Source organism: Anomaloglossus baeobatrachus, chromosome 8, assembly GCF_048569485.1.
Source record: "Anomaloglossus baeobatrachus isolate aAnoBae1 chromosome 8, aAnoBae1.hap1, whole genome shotgun sequence".
In the NCBI taxonomy this organism is placed as follows: domain Eukaryota; kingdom Metazoa; phylum Chordata; class Amphibia; order Anura; family Aromobatidae; genus Anomaloglossus; species Anomaloglossus baeobatrachus.
This window is the reverse complement of record NC_134360.1, coordinates 144,875,950-144,896,840: the sequence shown is the minus strand read 5'-3', so window position 1 is coordinate 144,896,840 and position 20,891 is coordinate 144,875,950.

Below are 20,891 nucleotides of genomic sequence, written 5' to 3'. Positions count from 1 at the left end.
TTTAATTATTTATTTAAATAACTAAAAATAAAATGGGCTTCCCTGTATTTTGATTGCTGGACATCACAGTGCTGTAAAAATAAATCTTTAAAAAAATGACGTAGCGCTCCGCGGTATTTTTGATTCTCAGCGCAGATAAAGCAGACAGCTATGGGTTGCCAGCCCCATCTGCCTGCCGTTACCTTGGTTGGCAATCAAAATATAGGGAAGCCCATTAATTTTTTCTATTTAAAAAATAGTTAAAAAAAAAAATGACGTTGGGTCCCCCCATTTTTGATAGCCAGCTAGGGTAAAGCAGACGGCTGTAGCCTGAAAACCACAGCTGGCAGCTTTACCGTGGTTGGGGATCCAATGTAAAGGTCCCCTCAGGCTCTTTTTTATAATTATTTTATAAATATTAATAATTACACAATATAAGTAGGGTCCCCCCCAAATTGGATCACCAGCCAAGGTAAAGTGGACAGCTGTGGTCTGGTATTCTCAGGGTGGGAAGGTCCATACTTATTCACAGCCTAAAAATAGCAGGCCGCAGGCACCCCAGACGTGGCGCATCCACTAGATGCGCCAATCCTGGTGCTTCACCCCAGCTCATCCCGTGCCCTGGTGCAGTGGCAAACGGAGTAATAAATCAGGTTGATACTAGCTGTAAAGTAACCTGAGATCAAGCCCAGCAGTTTGTGATGTCATGGCGTCTATTAGATACCCAACATCATAAACTGTCAGTACAAACAAAAAAAAAATCGACAAAAGAAATTTATTTGAAAAAACAGTCCCCAAAACATTTCCTCTTTCACCAATTTATTGTAAGAAAAAAAATAAAGGGGTCCCACGACGACTCTGGACCGTCTAGAATATGGGGGGGAGACACTCAGGGAACGTATCACCCATTTTCTAGGAGTGCGAACCCTTCATGTGAGGAGTGTGGGTGCAATGAATCTGCACTCACTCTTCTCGGGTCCACAGCAGCAGAATCCATGTCGTAATGGTTGCTACCAAAGCTGCAATGCCCTGCTCATGAGGTAAGGGCATGCCTAATCAGGAGAACTACTGTAGAGGAAGCTCTGCTCACTGGTATATAGGTGCTCAGAGGTAATAATGAATAAAATTAGTGAGTATCCTCGGCACTCTAAATCTCCCAGACTAAGTCAGTAAGTCACAACGGATAGTAATGCAAAATCACTCTTTATTGGTCCGTATTAAGAAAAAATTTTTTTTCATAAGCATATATGTTTTTGTCCAAAACAAGTTACAAATGACGTTTCGGCCTGAGCCTTCGTCAGATTGGACTTATCTGCATGTAATCATGAAAAATGACAATAATCAGTATCACATAAGAGTGAGAGAACAATAACATAAACTCGAACAATGTAGAGGTACAATTGGGATGCAGCAAAAAAATTGCAACACAGCAAGAAATGAAACACATGATACAAATGTCATAATACAGTACAAGGACAATATAGTAATGACAAATATGGGGTCAGAGTAGGCTTAGACAGCTCTGGTACGAAAGAGATGTCAATCATAAAGTAACATGTGCAGTAGGTGTAGAGCTACAGTATGCATGGCAGAGCTAATGGGTAGACCGACCATAGAAAAAGAACGGAGAAAAAGTGGAGAAAAAGTGGAGAAAAAAATGGAGAAAAAATGGAGAAAAAGTGGAGAAAAAGTGGAGAAAAAGTGGAGAAAAAGTGGAGAAAAAATGGAGAAAAAAATGGAGAAAAAGTGGAGAAAAAGTGGAGAAAAAGTGGAGAAAAAGTGGAGAAAAAAATGGAGAAAAAGTGGAGAAAAAGTGGAGAAAAAGTGGAGAAAAAATGGAGAAAAAATGGAGAAAAAAAATGGAGAAAAAGTGGAGAAAAAGTGGAGAAAAAAATGGAGAAAAAGTGGAGAAAAAATGGAGAATAAGTGGAGAAAAAGTGGAGAAAAAAATGGAGAAAAAGTGGAGAAAAAGTGGAGAAAAAAATGGAGAAAAAGTGAAGAAAAAGTGGAGAAAAAGTGGAGAAAAAGTGGAGAAAAAGTGGAGAAAAAGTGGAGAAAAAGTGGAGAAAAAGTGGAGAAAAAATGGAGAAAAAGTGGAGAAAAAGTGGAGAAAAAGTGGAGAAAAAGTGGAGAATAAGTGGAGAATAAGTGGAGAATAAGTGGAGAAAAAATGGAGAAAAAGTGGAGAAAAAGTGGAGAAAAAAATTGAGAAAAAGTGGAGAAAAAGTGGAGAAAAAGTGGAGAAAAGGTGGAGAAAAAGTGGAGAAAAAATGGAGAATAAGTGGAGAAAAAATGGAGAAAAAAATGGAGAAAAAGTGGAGAAAAAGTGGAGAAAAAGTGGAGAAAAAGTGGAGAAAAAATGGAGAATAAGTGGAGAAAAAATGGAGAAAAAAAATGGAGAAAAAGTGGAGAAAAAGTGGAGAAAAAGTGGAGACAAAGTGGAGAAAAAATGGAGAAAAAATGGAGAAAAAGTGGAGAAAAAGTGGAGAAAAAGTGGAGAATAAGTGGAGAATAAGTGGAGAAAAAATGGAGAAAAAATGGAGAATAAGTGGAGAAAAAAAGGAGAATAAGTGGAGAAAAAAAAGAAAAAAATGGAGAAAAAGTGGAGAAAAAATGGAGAAAAAATGGAGAAAAAGTGGAGCACCCTTTGGTGCCTTTCATGTGGCACTAAGGGGTGCTTAGCTTTGTATTTAGCCAAAAAATGAAAAAAAAAATGACGTAGGGTTCCCCCTAGTTTTGTAGCCAGCTAGGGTAAAGCAGACGGCTGCAGCCTGCAGACCACAGCTGGCAACCTCACCTTGGCTGGTAATCCAAAACTGAGGGCACCCCACGCTGTTATTTTAAATTTAATAAATAATTAAAAAAAAAAAACACGTAGGGGTCCCCCAAAATTGGATCACCAGCCAAGGTAAAGCAGACAGCTGGGGCCTGATATTCTCAGACTAGGGAGGTCCATGGTTATTGGACTCTCCCCAGCCTAAAAATAGCAGGCCGCAGCCGCCCCAGAAGTGGCGCATCCATTAGATGCGCCAATCCTGGTGCTTCGCCCCAGCTCATCCCGCGCCCTGGTGCGGTGGCAAACGGGGTAATATATGGGGTTAATACCAGATGTGTAATGTCACCTGGCATCAAGCCCTGGGGTTGGTGAGGTCAGGCGTCTATCAGATACCCGACATCACCAACCCAGTCAGTAATAAAAAAAAATAGACGACAAACACATTTTTATTTGAAAAAACACTCCCCAAAACATTCCCTCTTTAACCAATTTATTAGAATGAAAAAAAAATCCAGGTCTGGTGTAATCCAAGGGGTTGCCATGACGATCCACACTGTCCCAGTCAATGAAGAGCAGGATGTTCCCCATTGGCTGGGAGAGCAGTGCAGTGACCTGAGCTAACATCAATGGGTCAGCCCAGGTCACTGCAGGGGGATGACAAGTGCTGCTGTCAGCGAGGTACATTACCTGCGCTGATCTCCAGCACACTGACAGCCCCTGTCACTGAATTCAATGACCGGCGCCTTCACAGCCAAATATCGCGAGAGGCCCGTGACGTCACCGCTAGTCAGTCTCAGGTCGGAAGCGAGAGGTGATGTGACAAGCGGCGGCCATGGAGGACAGTGACAGCGCTGAGGTCGGGATGGCGGGACTTCATCACCGCAGGTAAGCCGAGCGGGACCATGTGTGTGTGTGTGTGTATGTATGTATGTATGTGTACATGCCGCGGGCAGGAGGGGGTGGAGCGAGCTGAGCGGGGAAGTGTGGGCTTCCTGCACGTAACTAGGATAAACATCGAGTTACTAACCAAAGCGCTTTGCTTGGATACCCGATGTTTATCTTGGTTACCAGCTTCTGGCAGGCTGCCAGCGATGGCTCCTGCACACTGTAGCTGTAAAAAGCCCTGCTTTTTGCTGCTAGAACCGTTCTCGAACGTATCTAGAACTATCGAGCTTTTGCAAAAAGCTCGAGTTCTAGTTCGATCTCGAACAGCCCCCAAAATCACTCAAGCTTAGAACTGGAGAACCTCGAACCGCGAACCGCGCTCAACTCTATTTATTTGTTAAATATTTTCTGATCTCTAGAAAAGAGTATAATTCTCCTTCTGGTAAATTATAATTTTTCTGTTAAATGTTGAAGATTGTAAAAACAATCCTTCTTGTTTTCCTTTATTATTTGAGAAAAGTTTTGGATACCGTTTTTATATGAAAACTTTGGTATGGCAAATTTAAAGGGGTTATCCGGCTTATTTTGACTTTTTATATTACCACCCTATTGGGCTACATTGGGGCAGGTAAGTAGATAGTGAGCACTTACCTGCCCTGCTGTCAGCCCCTCTCCCCCCGGCTCAGAGCGGTCATGTGACCGCTCCTGCCGCGATTTTGCTGCTTCCGGTCATTTCATGTCAACATGGGCAGGACCATGTTGACATGCAAATCTGGGAACAGCATGTAGCGACCCTGCTGGGATGGTACAGTGCGTGAGTCCCCGCCCCCTTCCCTGCACCCTTCCACACATTCCCCCGCACCCTGTATTCTCCCCGCCCACGGTATCACCGCCAGCATCGGGCCCCCTGCTTACAGTGCTTAGGATAGCAGGAGTGCCCGTGCAGTCTGTGTCCCGCTCCGTGCCAGCCCCGTGGCTGCTCGCACTGCAGTGTATCAGCAGCTTCTCACACAGTGCATGCAGCCGTGGGGATAACGAGTGCTGCCGTCAGGAGGTTAAATGAAATCATTACCTGCAGTGACAATCTCCTCCTCTGCTGACATCAGCGCTGACCCTGCCTTCTATGCCCGCTGCGTTCTCATGTCACGTCTTGCTGAGAACGCAGCGGGCATAGAAGGCAGTGACAGCGGTGACGTCAGCAGAGGAGGAGATCGTCACTGCAGGTAATGATCTCATCTAACCTCCTGAAGGCAGCATTCGTTATCCCTTGCAGTGACCGGGGCTGATAAAATGTTAGCTCAGGTCACTGCACTGGTCTCCCAGACAATGGGGAACATTATGTTCTTCATTGACTGGGACATTGACTATGGTATGGATGTCGTGAGACCCCCTTATTGGATTACGCCGGACCCGGATTTGTTTTTCTTTTCAATAAATTGGTGAAAGAGGGAATGTGTTGGGGAGTGTTTTTTCAAATAAAACTTTTTTTGTTGTCTATTTTTTTTTTCTTTATTACTGACTGGGTTGGTGATGTCGGGTATCTGATAGACGCGTGACATCACTATCCCCAGGGCTTGATGCCAGGTGACATTACACATCTGGCATCAACCCCGTATGTTACCCCGTTTGCCACCACACCAGGGCAATGGGATGAGTTGGGGCGAAGCGCCAGGATTGGCACATCTAATGGATGGCCCACTTCTGGGGCGGCTGTGGCCTGCTATTTTTAGGCTGGGGAGTGTCCAATAACAGTGGACCTCCTTAGTCTGACAATACCAGACCATGGCTGTCCGCTTTACCTTGGCTTGTGATCCAATTTGGGGGGGACCCCACGTTTTTTGTTTTAAATTATTTATATAATTTAAAATAACAGCGTGAGGTGCCCTCTGTTTTGGATTACCAGCCAAGGTGAAGCTACCAGCTGTGGTCTGCAGGCTGCAGCCGTCTGCTTTACCCTAGCTGGCTACAAAAGATGGGGGGGACCCCACGCCGTTTTTTTTAATTATTTCTTTTTTGGCTAAATACAAGGCTAAGCACCCTTTAGTGCCACATGAAAGTCACTAAAGGGTGCCAGTTTAGAATATGCCGGGAGATAGGACATTATATAGGTCTTTCTCATCTATCTATCTATCTATCATCTATCCCATTCATTCATCCGTCTATCTCTCTGTCTCTATAGTTATCTATCCCTCTGTTCATTCATTCATCCATTCATTTATTCATCCATCCGACTATCTCTCTGTCTCTATATCTATCTATCCATCTATATATCTACTCATCTATTTATATTTCTTGCTGCTTCCGTTTTTTGTGGTCTGCAAAAAAACAGAAGGCACACGGATGACACAGATGCATCCGTGAAAAAAACTGACTTTTTTTGCGAACCGCAAAAACGGAACGGTCATGTGAATGTAGCCTACATGTGTTCCCAATGGGGGTAGGGGTCGGTACAGAACGATGGTGGGGGGGTTCGGTACAGAGCGCTGTTTGTGTGTGTGTGTGTGGGGGGGGATTGCAGAGCCCGATATGTGTGGGGGGCGCAGAGCCCGATGTGGGGCTGTTATTTCCAATGCTAGAGTGATAACAGGTCAGGTGCTGGGGCAGAATACTGACAGGGAATGTGTGTGCAGGGGGCGGGCAGGGGGCGAGACTGGAGAGTGAGGGCGGGCAGGGGGCGAGCCTGGACACTGAGGCCGGGCGGTGCCAGCTGTGACTGGGAGGTGTGGCACAGGAAGTGGTCAGTTTGCTGGAGCTAAATGTAGACAAGGAGCTGCAGAGAATAAAGTCATAATTCAAGAGGAACAAAAGTTAGAAAACAAATAACAATGTAGGGGTGATTTATATGAAAATACAACACAGATAAACTCAAAAATGTTTGGTAAGCTAATGTTGGACAACTCCTTTAAGTGTAGAAATAGGGATGTTTTCTAAAGGCCCTGTCACAAACAAAGATAAATCTTTGGCAGATCTGTGGTTGCAGTGAAATCATGGACATATTGTTCCATTTGTACACAGCCACAAACCTGGCACTAATTGTCCACAATTTCACTGCAACCACAGATCTGCCGCTGATTAATCTCTATGTGTGACAGGGCCTTAACTTAACAAGAAAAGAATCCAATTTAGATTGTTTATATAGAACATTCCAAGCCAAAATTGTATCCTTAATAATTGGATGCATAGGAAGGTCGATACCATTTCTTTCCACCTAATACGCCAAAAGATTTTTGTCTGTAGTGCCAGTTTGCTATGAGCAAGAGGCCTACACCAGTCACTCAGGCATGTCTTCAATTTTAAAATTAAAATGCCGGGCCACAGCCTGTGTGTTGTATGGACCATACCTCCCTGCTCTTTTAAGGTCCTATGGAGAAGGGGGCAGTTGATGCTACTGTACTGCTGGCTGCCTGAAAGGGTTTTGCATGTCGAGACTACAAGATTGGTCTCAAAGTTGTGTCTTGTTGGTAGTGCCAGACTTCTGGGAGCAAGAGGCCTACACAAGTCAGTCTAGCATGTTTTGATTTTTAAAATTAAAATGCTAGTCCACAGCATGTGCGTTGCAGGGACCGTACCTCCCTGCTCTTTTAAGATGCTATGAAGAGGGGGGAAATTGATGCTATTGTACTGCTGTCTGCCTGAAAGGGTTTTAAACATTTCTGTTGAGTTTTAAAATTGAAATACCAGGCCACATCCTGTGTGAAAGTCCACATAATTAGGCAGTACTTCAATTAATATGCATCAGAGAATGCAGTGACACAGCTGCAGGCTTGTGGAACACTATACAGGCCGAGTTTGATAAATGGCTGACTCCACCAAACCTGGAGCCAGGGAAGGCCATGTGCACTTATGTTGCAAACCTAGTGTCGACACTATGCCTTACATCACATATGCACTGTATGGATCAACCTGGTTGTACAGAAATTTCTAGGGCACTATTATGTTCTGGATGCACAACTGCAGAAGGCACGGTTGCTGTGTGCTTGCTTTTTAAAGTTGAAATGCCAGGCTATAGCCTCTGTGTTACTTGGACCGTACTTCCCTACTCTTTTAAGGCCCTATGGGGAGGAAGGCAATTGATGTTACTGTACTGCTGTTTGCCTGGAAGTATTTTGAATGCCAAGACTACCAGATAGGCCTCAAAGTTGTGTCTTGTGGGTAGTGCCAGTCTTCTGGGAGTAAGAGGCCTACATCGGTCATTCTAGCATGTCTTCATTTTTAAAATAGAAATGATGGGCCACAGCCTGTGTGTTGCATGGATTGTACCTCCCTGCTCTTTTAAGACCCTATGGAGATGGAGGCAATTGATCTACTGTACTGCTGTTTGCCTGAAAGGATTTTCAATGTCAAGACTAGAGATAAGCCAACCGGCCGTGGTTCGGTTCGCCGAAAGGAGGTCTCGTTCGAGTTCGGTTCGGCAAACCGGTTCGGCGAACCACTCGAAATGCATAGGAAACAATGTAAGGCAATCACAAACACATAAAAACACCTAGAAAACACCCTCAAAGGTGTCCAAAAGGTGACAAATAGTGATGAGCGAGTACTAAAAAGCTCGGGTGCTCGAGGCTCGGGCCGAGCATCCCAAGATACTCGTGTACTCGGCCCGAGCACCGAGCCCAATGTTATCCTATGGGAGACCCGAGTATTTTTGTGAAATGACCCCCGGCAGCATGTAGAAACCCTAAAAATGGCACAAAAGTCTCAGAAGAGTGCTCAAATGACATGGCAACAGCATGGGGAAGATCCCTTGAAGCATTTATCACTCAAAAGTCACACCTTTGAACAATTTTGTCCGCGTTTTACGCCATTTTTACGGACTCACCAGAAAACCTTCCAAAATGACACCAAAATGAATTTTCATGGCGGAAATGTTAAGGGCACATACCCAATAGTGAGATAGAGCTGGTGTATGTTACTTTTGGAGATTACATGAAAGATTTTACGTGAAAACATTGTGTGGCACTCCGATGTCCCTGAGAAGAGACGTACATAAAGGCCTCTGAGTCTAATGTGCCCATTTTGAGGAAGTGAGTCTTTGTAGTATTTTCCTTTGCCAGGGCAGTCCAAAATTGTGAGGTTCACCAATGCCCCTGCATACAGACGTGCATGATGGCCTGTAAGCCTGAAGTGCCCATTGTAAGGAAGTGGGTCTATTGTAGTATAGCCCTTAGGCAGGGCAGCCAAAAATTGGGAGGCTCCACGTTGTCCCTGGATAGAGACGTGCATGAGGGCCTCAAAACATTAAGTGTCCATTGTCAGGAGGTGGGTGTATTATAGTATAGCCCTTAGGCAGGGCAGCCAAAAATTGGGAGGCTCCAAGTTGTCCCTGGATAGAGACGTTCATGAGGGCCTCAAAACATTAAGTGTCCATTGTCAGGAAGTGGGTGTATTATAGTATAGCCCTTAGGCAGGGCAGCCAAAAATTGGGAGGCTTCACGTTGTCCCTGGGTAGAAACGTGCATGAGGGCCTCAAAACATTGTTCCCATTGCAAAGGAGCGGGTCTCCTGTCGTTGTAATGTCCATTCTGCAAAGAATGGGGGAAAAAATTTACCACTGGGGGTATACCTGAAACAAAGGCCTAACTATTGTAACGGTCATCATGGAGGCGCATGAGGAGAAGGAGGAGCAGTCCAGCGATTATCCAAAGTCCAGAAGTGTGTACCCATGGGTGAGTGGAGGTACATGGCAAATTCCCGTTACAAACTTTAAATTCCGCTCTCATTTGCTGGTGGTGTGGTGAAGTCTGGCCCAATCCAACCCTTGTTCATCTTGATCAGAGTCAGCCTGCCAGCATTTTCAGTTGACAGACGGGTGCATTTATCTGTAATGATTCCACCTGCGGCACTAAAAACACGCTCTGACAAAACGCTAGCGGCAGGGCAGGCCAGGACTTCCAAGGCGTAGAGAGCCAATTCATGCCACGTGTCCACCTTGGATACCCAATAATTGTAAGGCACAGAGGAATGTCGGAGTACAGTTGTTCGATCTGCAAGGTACTCCTTGAGCATCTGGGCAAACTTAGGATTTCTTGTGGCACTACCCCGCACCTCAGGGGCTGTGGTACGTGAGGGGCTTAGAAAACTGTCCCACATCTTAAAGACTGTTCCCCTACCTCTGGCGGATTGGACTTGTGCCTCTCTCGGCTGTACGCCTTGGTTGTCCACTGATTCCTGACCTATGCGCTAGCGTTTTGTGAGGGGAATGCTTTGCCTACTTCCGTGACTATGGCCTTCAGGAACTGCTGCATTTTGACCTCTCCGCCTCGGTAATAAGAGACATAAAGTTCTCCTTGTAGCGTGGGTCTAACAGTGTTACCAACCAGTAATGATTGTCGGCCAAGATGTTCTTAACGCGAGGTTCACGAGACAGGCAGCTTACCATAAAGTCAGCCATGTGCGCCAGACTCTTAACAGCCAGGACTTCAGTAGCCTGACCAACACGATGACTGAACATGATGTCCTCCTCCTCCTCATCTACCCTGTCCTCTGGCCAGCCACGCTGAACCGAGGATATGACTGGTGTGCATGTCATATCCTCAATTTGACCGGATAGTTGCTCCATGTCTTCATCCTCCTCCTCGTCATAGTCCTCCACTGCACGTTGTGATGAGACGAGGCTGGGCTGTGTGTTATCACCCACACCCACTACTGTTTCTTGCTGCAACTCATCGTGCTCCGCCTGCAATGCATCATGTTTGTTTTTGAGCAGAGACCGTTTTAGAAGGAAGAGTAGCGGTATGGTGACGCTAATAATGGCGTCATCACCACTCACCATCTTGGTGGAGTCCTCAAAGTTTTGGAGGATGGTACATAGGTCGGACATCCATCTCCACTCCTCAGGTGTTATGTGTGGAGTTTGACCCATTTCCCGATGGCTTAGGTGATGCAGGTACTCAACAACTGCCCTCTTCTGCTCACATATCCTGACCAACATGTGCAGAGTTGAATTCCAACGCGTGGGGACATCACACACCAGTCTGTGAGCCGGAAGATGCAAACGGCGCTGAAAGCCGGCAAGGCCGGCTGAAGCAGTAGGTGACTTTCGAAAATGTGCAGACAGGCGGCGAACTTTTACCAGCAGATCAGACAGCTCTGGGTATGACTTTAGAAACCGCTGAACCACGAGGTTGAGCACATGGGCCACGCATGGAACATGTGTCAGCTGGCCTCGCCTCAAAGCCGCCACCAGGTTCCGGCCATTGTCACACACGACCTTTCCTGGCTTTAGGTTCAGAGGTGTGAGCCAGTGATCTGCCTGCTGTTTCAGAGCTGTCCACACCTCTTCTGCATTGTGGGGTTTGTCACCTATGCAGATTAGCTTCAGCACAGCCTGTTGCCGCTTCGCCGAGGCAGTGCTGCAGTGCTTCCAGCTTGGGACTGGTGTGGAGGGTAAAGTGGATGAGGATGCGCAGGAGGAGGAGGAGGCTGAAGAGCATGACATTCCGGAGCTGTAGAGTGTGGGTGAAACCCTGACTGAGGTAGGGCCTGCAAACCTTGGTGTGGGAAGGACGTGTTCCGTCCCTCGCTCAGACTGGGTCCCAGCTTCCACAATATTAACCCAGTGTGCCGTCAACGAGATGTAGCGGCCTTGCCCACAAGCACTTGTCCACGTGTCTGTGGTTAGGTGGACTTTGGGTGAAACAGCATTGTTCAGGGCACGTGTGATGTTTTGTGACACGTGGTTATGCAATGCGGGGACGGCACACCGGGAGAAATAGTGGCGGCTGGGGACCGAGTAACATGGGACAGCTGCCGCCATCAGGTCGCAGAATGCTTCTGTCTCCACCAGCCTAAAAGGCAACATTTCCAGCGCAAGCAGTCGCGAAATGTTAGCATTTAGAACTGTGGCATGTGGGGCGTTGGCAGTGTATTTGCGCCTGCATTCAAAGGTTTGCTGGATGGATAACTGAACGCTGCGCTGGGACAAGGACGTGCTTGATGATGGTGTTATTTCTGCGTAGGCAACTGCAGGTGCAGGACCGGAGGAGGCTTGTTCGCAGGCAGCATGGACAGGAGATTGGCTCGCATGCACAACCAGCGAAGACGTAGCAGTGACATCAGCAAGCACTGCTCCTCGACTCTGTTGTACTTCCCACAAAGTCGGGTGCTTGGCTGACATGTGCCTGATCATGCTGGTGGTGGTCAGGCTGCTAGTTTTGGTACCCCTGCTGATGCTGGCACGGCAGGTGTTGCAAATGGCCTTTTTAGAATCATCTGGAGCCAACTTAAAAAACTGCCAGACTCGGGAAGACCTAACATTTGTACAGGCACCTTGCGTGGGGAACGGTTGCCTGACTTCTGCCTGGAGCCACCACCCTGCTTCTTACTGCCTGTTGGGATGCTACGCCTCCCTCCCCCTGTGCACTGCTGTCCTCGCTCTGCATATCCTCCTGCCAGGTTGGGGCAGTTACTGGATCATCCACCACGTCGTCTTCCTCTTCCGCACCCTGCTCCTCCTCCTGACTTCCTGACAATTGTGTCTCATCATCGTCCACCCCTTGTTGAGACACGTTGCCAACTTCGTGAGAACGTGGCTGCTCAAATATTTGGGCATCTGTACATACGATCTCCTCATGACCCACTTCAACATGAGCTGGCGAGAGGCCAGAATGTGCGAATGGAAACGTGAACAGTTCTTCCGAGTGTCCAAGTGTGGGATCAGTAATGTCCGAGGACGTATACTCAGCCTTGTGGTAGGAAGGAGGATCAGGTTCTGAAATGTGCGGTGCAGTATCACGGCTACTGACACTTGACCGTGTGGAAGACAGAGTGTTTGTGGTGGTGCCAATCTGACTGGAAGCATTATCCGCTATCCAACTAACAACCTGTTGACACTGGTCTTGGTTCAAGAGCGGTGTACTGCTGCGGTCCCCAAGAATTTGGGACAGGACGTGCGAGCGACTAGATGTGGCCCTTTGTTGTGGCGAAATTAGAGCTTGCCCACGACCTCGGCCTCTGCCTGCACCACCATCACGTCCACTTCCTTGTTCCTTGCCAACGGCCTTGCGCATTTTGCAATGCTGTGCTGACGTGTATTCACTAGACTTGTGCGTTATATCCAAGTTTGTGCAAATCGTGCACCTGTACGCTGCCACCGACAGGCACACACGTGCGGTTTTTAAATGCAAGCACGGACGCACTAAGAACCTAACAGGTTTTTAGGAGCGACAAATATTACTGAGAAGTCTGACACTATCAGCCACTGCTGACTGACGTGTATTATACATTACACTTGTGTGTTATATAATAGTTTGTGAAAAACGCACACAAGTGCACCTGTACGCTGCCACCGACAGGCGCACACGTGCGGTTTTTAAATGCAAGCACGGACGCACTAAGAACCTAACAGGTTTTTAGGAGCGACAAATATTGCTGAGAAGTCTGACACTATCTGGACTGTTTTAGACTGTGTACACCAGCCCCAGATATGATGAAGGCTGGTATACGGTCACCACTAGGAATGGCTATATACCCTGCCTGCCTGCCTGCCTGTATACTGCTACAATAGTCCTGACAAGGACTATTCTGGTCACTAGCCTGTATTCCGACCTGGCTATACCCTGCCTGTATATAGCAACAATAGTCCTGAGAAGGACTCTGCTACTGTACTCCGACCTGGCTATTCGCTGCCTGCATGTATACAACTTATTGTATGTCCTGAGAAGGACTTCTGGTCACACTGTTTGCAGCCCTGCTCCGGAAATAACTATAAAGGGCCGCAAACCTTTCCCTGAAGCAGCAACACTCTCCCTGCACTGATTGTCTGGATGGCTGTGAGCAGAGCACAGCGCGCCCGCCGGTATAAAGGCTCGGTCACGCTGTGCGGGCCGGCCAATCACTGCAATTCCACAACTAACAGGGCTGTGGCATTGCAGTGGTCTGCCAGCCAATCCCTGCATGAGGGCTGGCTCTCAAAAGAGCGCCAACATGCAGGGATGAAGACCACGAGTACAGCACGAGTATCGCGAGATTACTCGGTACCCGCCGAGTAGCCCGAGTACAGTGATACTCGTGCGAGTACCGAGTAGTAACAAGCATACTCGCTCATCACTAGTGACAAACAACGCACAACACAACACAAACACATAGGAAAGTGACAAGAACAAATTATCATGCGAAAACAAAACAGCGTTACAAGGAAAAGAGGATGAGACACAGATATAGGCATGGCATGCCCTTTTAAAATAATGTAAAACACCGCAAGGTTACTCCAAGCGGACTCTCCCTTTTTTCCAAAAATTGGGCCACACACACCCACCCCTTCAGTGGCAGCACTTGTGCCCCAGTTGTACACTTCACAGGTAGACTTGCATCAAGCACATTCAAAAATACGCCATACTTAACCGTCCCCAGGATGACACCGGGGTAGGTAGCTAAGTCTTTCCTGATCCCAGCTCTGTTTATCTTGGATAATTTTTTAAAACAATGTAAGCAAGGGTTACTCCAAGCGGAGTCTCTCTTTTTTCAAAAAATTGGGCCACACACACACCACTTTAGTGGCAGCACTTGTGCCCCAGTTGTACACTTCACAGCTAGATTTGCATCAAGAACATTCGAAATCCACAAGCATTTACTCTCCCCAGGATCACACAGGGGTAGTAAATTCCTTGTGGATCCATGGCCCACAGGGGCCAAGCTATGTACAGCACCTCTGCATTACACCCTCCTGCTCTGTTTTTAAAAGCTATAATAATAGCAAAAAAAAGCTGCAACTTAGGGGCACTTTGCACACTGCGACATCGCAGGTGCGATGTCGGTGGGGTCAAATTGAAAATGACGCACTTCTGGCATCGCATGCGACATCGCAGTGTGTAAAGGCTGGATGATACGATTAACGAGCGCAAAAGCGTCGTAATCGTATCATCGGTGCAGCGTCGGCGTAATCCATGATTACGCTGACGTGACGGTCCGATGTTGTTCCTCGCTCCTGCGGCATCACACATCGCTGTGTGTGAAGTCGCAGGAGCGAGGAACGTCTCCTACCGGCCTCACTGCGGCTTCCGTAGGATATGCGGAAGGAAGGAGGTGGGCAGGATGTTTACATCCTGCTCATCTCCGCCCCTCCGCTCTGATTGGCTGCCTGCCGTGTGACGTCGCAGTGACGCTGCACGACCCGCCCCCTTAACAAGGAGGCGGGTCGCCGGCCACAGGGACGTCGCACGGCAGGTGAGTGTGTGTGTGAAGCTGGCGTAGCGATAACTTTCGCTACGCCAGCTATCACCACATATCGCTGCTGCGACGGGGGCGGGCACTATCGCACTCGGCATCGCAGCATCGGGCTGCGATGTCGTAGTGTGCAAAGCCCGCCTAAGTGTCATACAAAAAGTGACTGTTGAACTCCATTTGTGCCCCACAGGGGCCAAGCTATTTACAGCACCTCTGCATTACACCCTCCTGCTCTGTTTTTAAAAGCTATAACAATAGCAAAAAATGCTGCAACTTAGTGGCATACAAAAAGTGGCTGTTGTACTCCATTTGTGCCTCACTAGTGCAAAGCTATTTGCAGCACCTCTGCATTGCACACTCAAGCTCATTGTTACTAAGCCATTATAATAGCAAAAAAAGCTGCAACTTACTGGCATACAAAAAGTGGCTGTTGTACTCCATTTGTACCCCACAGGTGTCAAGCTATTTAGAGCACCTCTGCATTACACCCTCCTGCTCTGTTTTTGAAAGCTATAATAATAGCAAAAAAAGCTGCAACTTAGTGGCATACAAAAAGTGTCTGTTGTACTCCATTTGTGCCCCACAGGTGCCAAGCTAGTTACAGCACCTCTGCTTTACACCCTCTTGCTCTGTTTTTAAAAGCTATATTAATAGCAAAAAATGCTGGAAATTAGTGGCATGCAAAAAGTGGCTGTTGTACTCCATTTGTGCCCCACAGGTGCCAAGCTATTTACAGCACTTCTGCATTACACCCTCCTGCTCTGTTTTTAAAAGCTATAATAATAGCAAAAAATGCTGCAACTTAGTGGCATACAAAAAGTGGCTGTTGTACTCCATTATTGTGCCAATTGTGCCAAGCAATCTCAAGCACCTCTGCATTCTACCCTCATGCACATTTTGCTATGCTAATTTTATAGCAAACTCAGTGTTTCGGTTGCTGTGGCTCTGGAGACTATGTCCGGATTTCTTGCTACTGCACATGTGCAAGCGCTGGAGACTAAGTCCTATCTTAAAACCATTGCACATGTGCGGTGAATAAATATGGAAAACTGAGTTTTATATGGCCAAACATAGTTCCAAAAGGAAAAATAATAACTAGTACACCCACATAGATAAACAGATATTTATTACAAAATTCCACATACAAAATAGGGGTACTGTTAGTAAAAAACAGGTTATCAGAGAATTAGACAGTGAAGGGTTAAAGAACAATCAGAGATCACCCTTCCAAGGACCCAGGCAGCGTTAATCAAGTATTCTGCATAGGTAAATATACTGCACAACCCAAAAGGGAAAGTCACATTGTATGGCCTACCAATTGTGTCTAAAAAGCACACGAAAGAGCCCATGGGTTGTGCAAGGGTTAGAGCAACAGCTTACCCATATCAGGTTCCTATGCAGTAGCCGTATCCAGGGTCCAGTAAAGAGGGGGAGAAACGCCCCGACGCGTTTCGCTTAGTTGCTTCCTCGGGGGGCGATATGACCCTATCTGGTGTATCCCATCTATTTATATCCACCATGATTGCCTGCAGACCGCCGCCGTCTGATTGCCGCATGCGCCGTGACTGTGCCTGCCCCGCGCGCGTCACTTCCGGGTCTCCCGGCGGAAGTGACGTTCACAAAGGGAACGCCACTTCCTGCCGAACATCATCGCTGACACAAGGTCACATGTCTCTGACACCTTCTAAGCTGATTGGCCATTGGTCATGTGCTTGTGACACGTGGTCACATGTCTCTGACACCTTCTATGCCGATTGGTCGCTGGTCATGTGCTTGTGACACTTTGCTCGGTGATAGGCCAGCGTGACATCATTGCTGTCATTCTGGCAGCGGATTGGCTCTGGTGTCCTCCATCTTGGATGAGGCACAGAGTCTATATAAGACCCTGACGCACACCGCCCGGCACTCAGTCCTCTTGGTTCATGCATGAGGGTAGACGCCCTGTGCACGTCCCTCTAGGCATCTCTCTGTCTATGTTAGGTGAGCGCTACCGGCAGGGTAGTGTTCTTATACCTTACAGCTTCGGCTGCAGTCCGTATCCTTACCTCTTAGTGGAGCGGACATAGGCAGGTGCCTGAGGCACATGGTCCGGCTGGGCCTTGTGATTCTACTCGTAGGTGGACGTTGCCGCTAGGGTAACGTTCCTTATACTGCGTCTGGCAGTTGTTCGTATCCTCGCACACTAGGGGAGTGAACAGAGGTAGGAGCTTTGTGCGGCTTTATGCTGCTGTCCGTCTCTTTTGCACCATTAGAAGAGCGGACCTAGGCAGGTGCCATATCTAGTGGTTCATGTCCTCGCACACTAGTGGAGCGAAAGCTGGTAGGAGTTTTGTGCGGCTTACGCTGCTGTCCGTCTCCTGGCACCACTAGAGGAACGGACCTAGGTAGGTGCCATTTCCCACTCACTGCTTTTGTCTCTGTGATCTTTAAGAGAGACCATTCCACACACCCTCCAAGTAAGGGAGGAATTGCTTTATTTTCTAATTATATTCCTCTGTGAGTTTAACAGAGGTATTGCACTCTGCACTTGTGCTATTATTATTTACAGTGGCACACTTATATACCCCTTATCATCTGCCATAGTCTGCAGCAGAGTCTTTGCATGGTGGACCCTGACAGTCTGACATTCCTTTAGGTTTTATTATCAGACAACCCCCCGTAACACTCAGGGAATTCCTTGCTGCATTTGATCATTAAGAGAGATAGAAAGTGAGGCTTCCTTTACTGTCCTGGTACCCACAGAACATGGCCACTGTACCCACCTGTCCACTTTTGCCTTGCTATTTAATTTGCCCAAAGAGCTAACTCTTTTTCTGCCATCCTAAAATTGTCTGGAATACTAAGTTAGTGTTCCTTTGCTGCCAAGCAAGGTACAACACGTGCATTCTACACTCCTTTCCATTTCTGGAATGCAATTATTAACTGCAGGTAGTCCAGCCAATCTGTGACGAAGGTGCAGGCGTGGATATAATGTAGCCTGCATCCAATGGTGGTTCTCTCGATGTCTGACAGCTCAATAATACCATCTGTTTCCACTTCCAAAACAAGTGATGACCTGCCAATCACTATCAATAGGGGTGGAAGTTCAGTGTGAAAAACCATGTGTGACGGCTGTCCCCACAGTCACAGGGGATGAAGAGCACGCAGATGCACTTGATGGGGAAGGCGGTGGTTGCACAGGCACGCTAGGCCGCATTGTAGCACAGTGAATATCACATTGCGACTTATGCTTCATTTTAAGTCGTGTACAGGGTGGGCTCCCCAGTACGCAGCAAAACCAGGCAACAGGAAAAGAACTCTAGGCAGTTGGGTTGATAAATGATTGTTTAACTTTCCTAAAACAAACAATAAGAACCATGCATACAATTGAAATAATTGAACAATCTTTTCTGTTGCCCACTGCCTGCTAATCCCTCTGCGTAGCAGTAATTGTGTGTTTGTGCATGTGTGTGTGTGTGTGTGTGTGTGTGTGTGAACACGACTTACCAGTGGCGCATCACAAGAGCTTCCAAGTTATCTACCTAAACATAGACAAAACACATTACCCCCCCTGAATACCCTTGTTAGCTGAAGCCTCACAGATAAGGCAGATGATAACAGTGTGAGTGCAAACCACACAACTCTGCAACACAGTCATGTAAATCTTGAAAAGCAACATTTAATGCAAACATGTGTTGCTGTCCCTCTATGATTTAAACTGTACGTGACAATTTGACAGTGCAGAGGCAGCAATTGTGATTGTCCATATAGTTGTCCTACCCAGAACAGATATCTGATTTCATAATAAAACAAAGTGTTGCGTGCCCGCATTATTGTCTGGGCACAGCCTACCGTACCCGGGTACTGTGATGTCCAGTTGCCAGAAATACAGACTTTACGCTCCTCTCACGGTAAGCAGTATTGACAGCACCGTAAGAATGTTGGTCTGTGGCACAGGATGCTGCTCACTGGCGTTACGGTGCTCATCATCAAAGTACAACACGAATCCCCTTACAATTGAATGAAGTGTTTCTGCGGTGGCTCCTTGCTGTATTACACACCTTAAGCTTTTCCTTCTGTTCATAGACAGCATCTCCAAGTCCACACCCGAAGAGCAATTTGATATTGCTATAGTGACCAAACAAAGGCAGATCCAAAAAAACAGCAGCCCCTTGTGTGTAGTCTGCAACAATGCATGCAATGAACGGCAAATAAGCATGTTGCATTGACAGTGGCTAAAGCTGAGCAATACAACTTCATGCTATAAATTCATATCCATGTGATACTTCATGGAGGAAGTACTCAAAGGTGTGAGTTTTTGCCTTCTACTTACAGATTGTTGACAAATCTTACAGATTCCATGACTTGGGTGATCCTTTGCGATGTCCAAAAATTCACAGGCTAGGCAAGGCTTACAGCCCATGCGACCTGCATAGCCAACACAACTTCTGCTCAGAGGCAAAGTTGTGTCCCAGGATTCAGTTGTTGACGTGCTTCCAGTAGTTTGTCTCTGGTTAAGAAGACGCAACGTAACTTCGTCGTCAGTAGCATCCTCCTCCACTTCCTCTGCTGACCTCATCGACTGGCTGACTTTGGTTTGACAGTAAGTGTGGTCTCCAACCTCATCAATCACCCTGTGTGTTTTCATTCCCCTCGTCCTGAGACCTCCAAGACAACCTCTTCCTGCCCTGACCGAATAGTAAAGTTGTCGTTCCAATCAGGTATCTGTGCTCCTCATCATGTTCCCCATTGTCTCCACCAGGAGGATTTACTTTTTGGAAATGAGGGTGTAGATTAGGCTCAGCACCTTCTTCATCGGGGCCTGGATCCCACTCACAAAGATTCTGGCCATCTGCGCAGATCATTTCCCCTGTCTCCTATAACTCGCTACCTCAACACGTCAGATTATCTGCTACACCCTCAAGCTTCAAACTGAATCTGAAAACTCATCTGTTCAGAAATGACTATAACCTTCAATGACACCACCACCGTGCGTACCTGACGCTCAACCTACACCACTCTTACTGTCTCCTCCCAAAAATCCTTTAGAATGTAATCCCGCAAGGGCAGGGCCCTCTTCCCTCTGTAACAGTCTGTCTATAGTTACTTGTATATGTATTCTGTATGTAACCCCCTTCTCATGTACAGTACCATAAAATCAATGGTGCTCTATAAATCAATAATAATAAAAATAATAATAACTTCCTTGTCTGTACTCACTGCAGCTTTGGAGCAGACCTCTGATTCCCAGGCTATAGTGTGACTGAACAGCTCTGCAGACTCAACAATCTCTGTTACCCCATACTCAGCAGGGCTGATGGAAACTTGAGAGCTGTTAGGAAGCAAGTGCGATTGGGTTGACACCATAAAGGAATGGAGTATTTGGGATCTTGAACTTAAGGTGGAGGAGAAGCCACTTTATGGAGCACTTGAGATCCATTGAAGCAGCTGCTGTTTTGGCCTCATCTACATTTGTTAGCGATGGTCGTGTCCGTGAAAAAAGGGATCATATGAGATTATCCATGGGAAAAAGTACACCTGTTCTTTTGGATGGTATTTGTTGTTACAAAATGGTGCTGCCTTAAACGCAAGCAGCCAGCTGCGGTTTCAGTTGCGCCCAGGCGTCAGCTGCCATTTAGGGCTGTGCCTCGGGTTGTCCAGCTGGCTGCTTTCTCCTCCACGTCTAAGTGTGGCGAGGCGGCTAGTGCGCATGCGTGTGCCGATTTACCCCAGCCGCAGCCTAACTCCAGTGTTTCGCCTACTGAGTATGCTCAGCCTGACTGTGCCATTCCTGAGGCCAAGTCTTCAATTCGGGCTACAGCGCATGCTCCCACACTTTGTGCGAAAAGCCTCTTTGCACAGGTACTTGCACTCCGTGCCGGGTCTAAGTCCTGTGTTGTGCCTAGACACCATGCTAAAGCTGATAGTCTTTTTTCAGAGACTGTATTTCATGCTACTGAGCATGCTCAGGCACTTACTAGGTCCGGTAATGAACTCTTTGGCCCTGCCCCTAATGTGGGTGGCCCATATAGACCACAGGGCATCAAATGTCCTGACGATGTGGCCAGGCCTCTCCCAAATGGCTTGCAGAGGCCCGCCCCTATGACTTGTC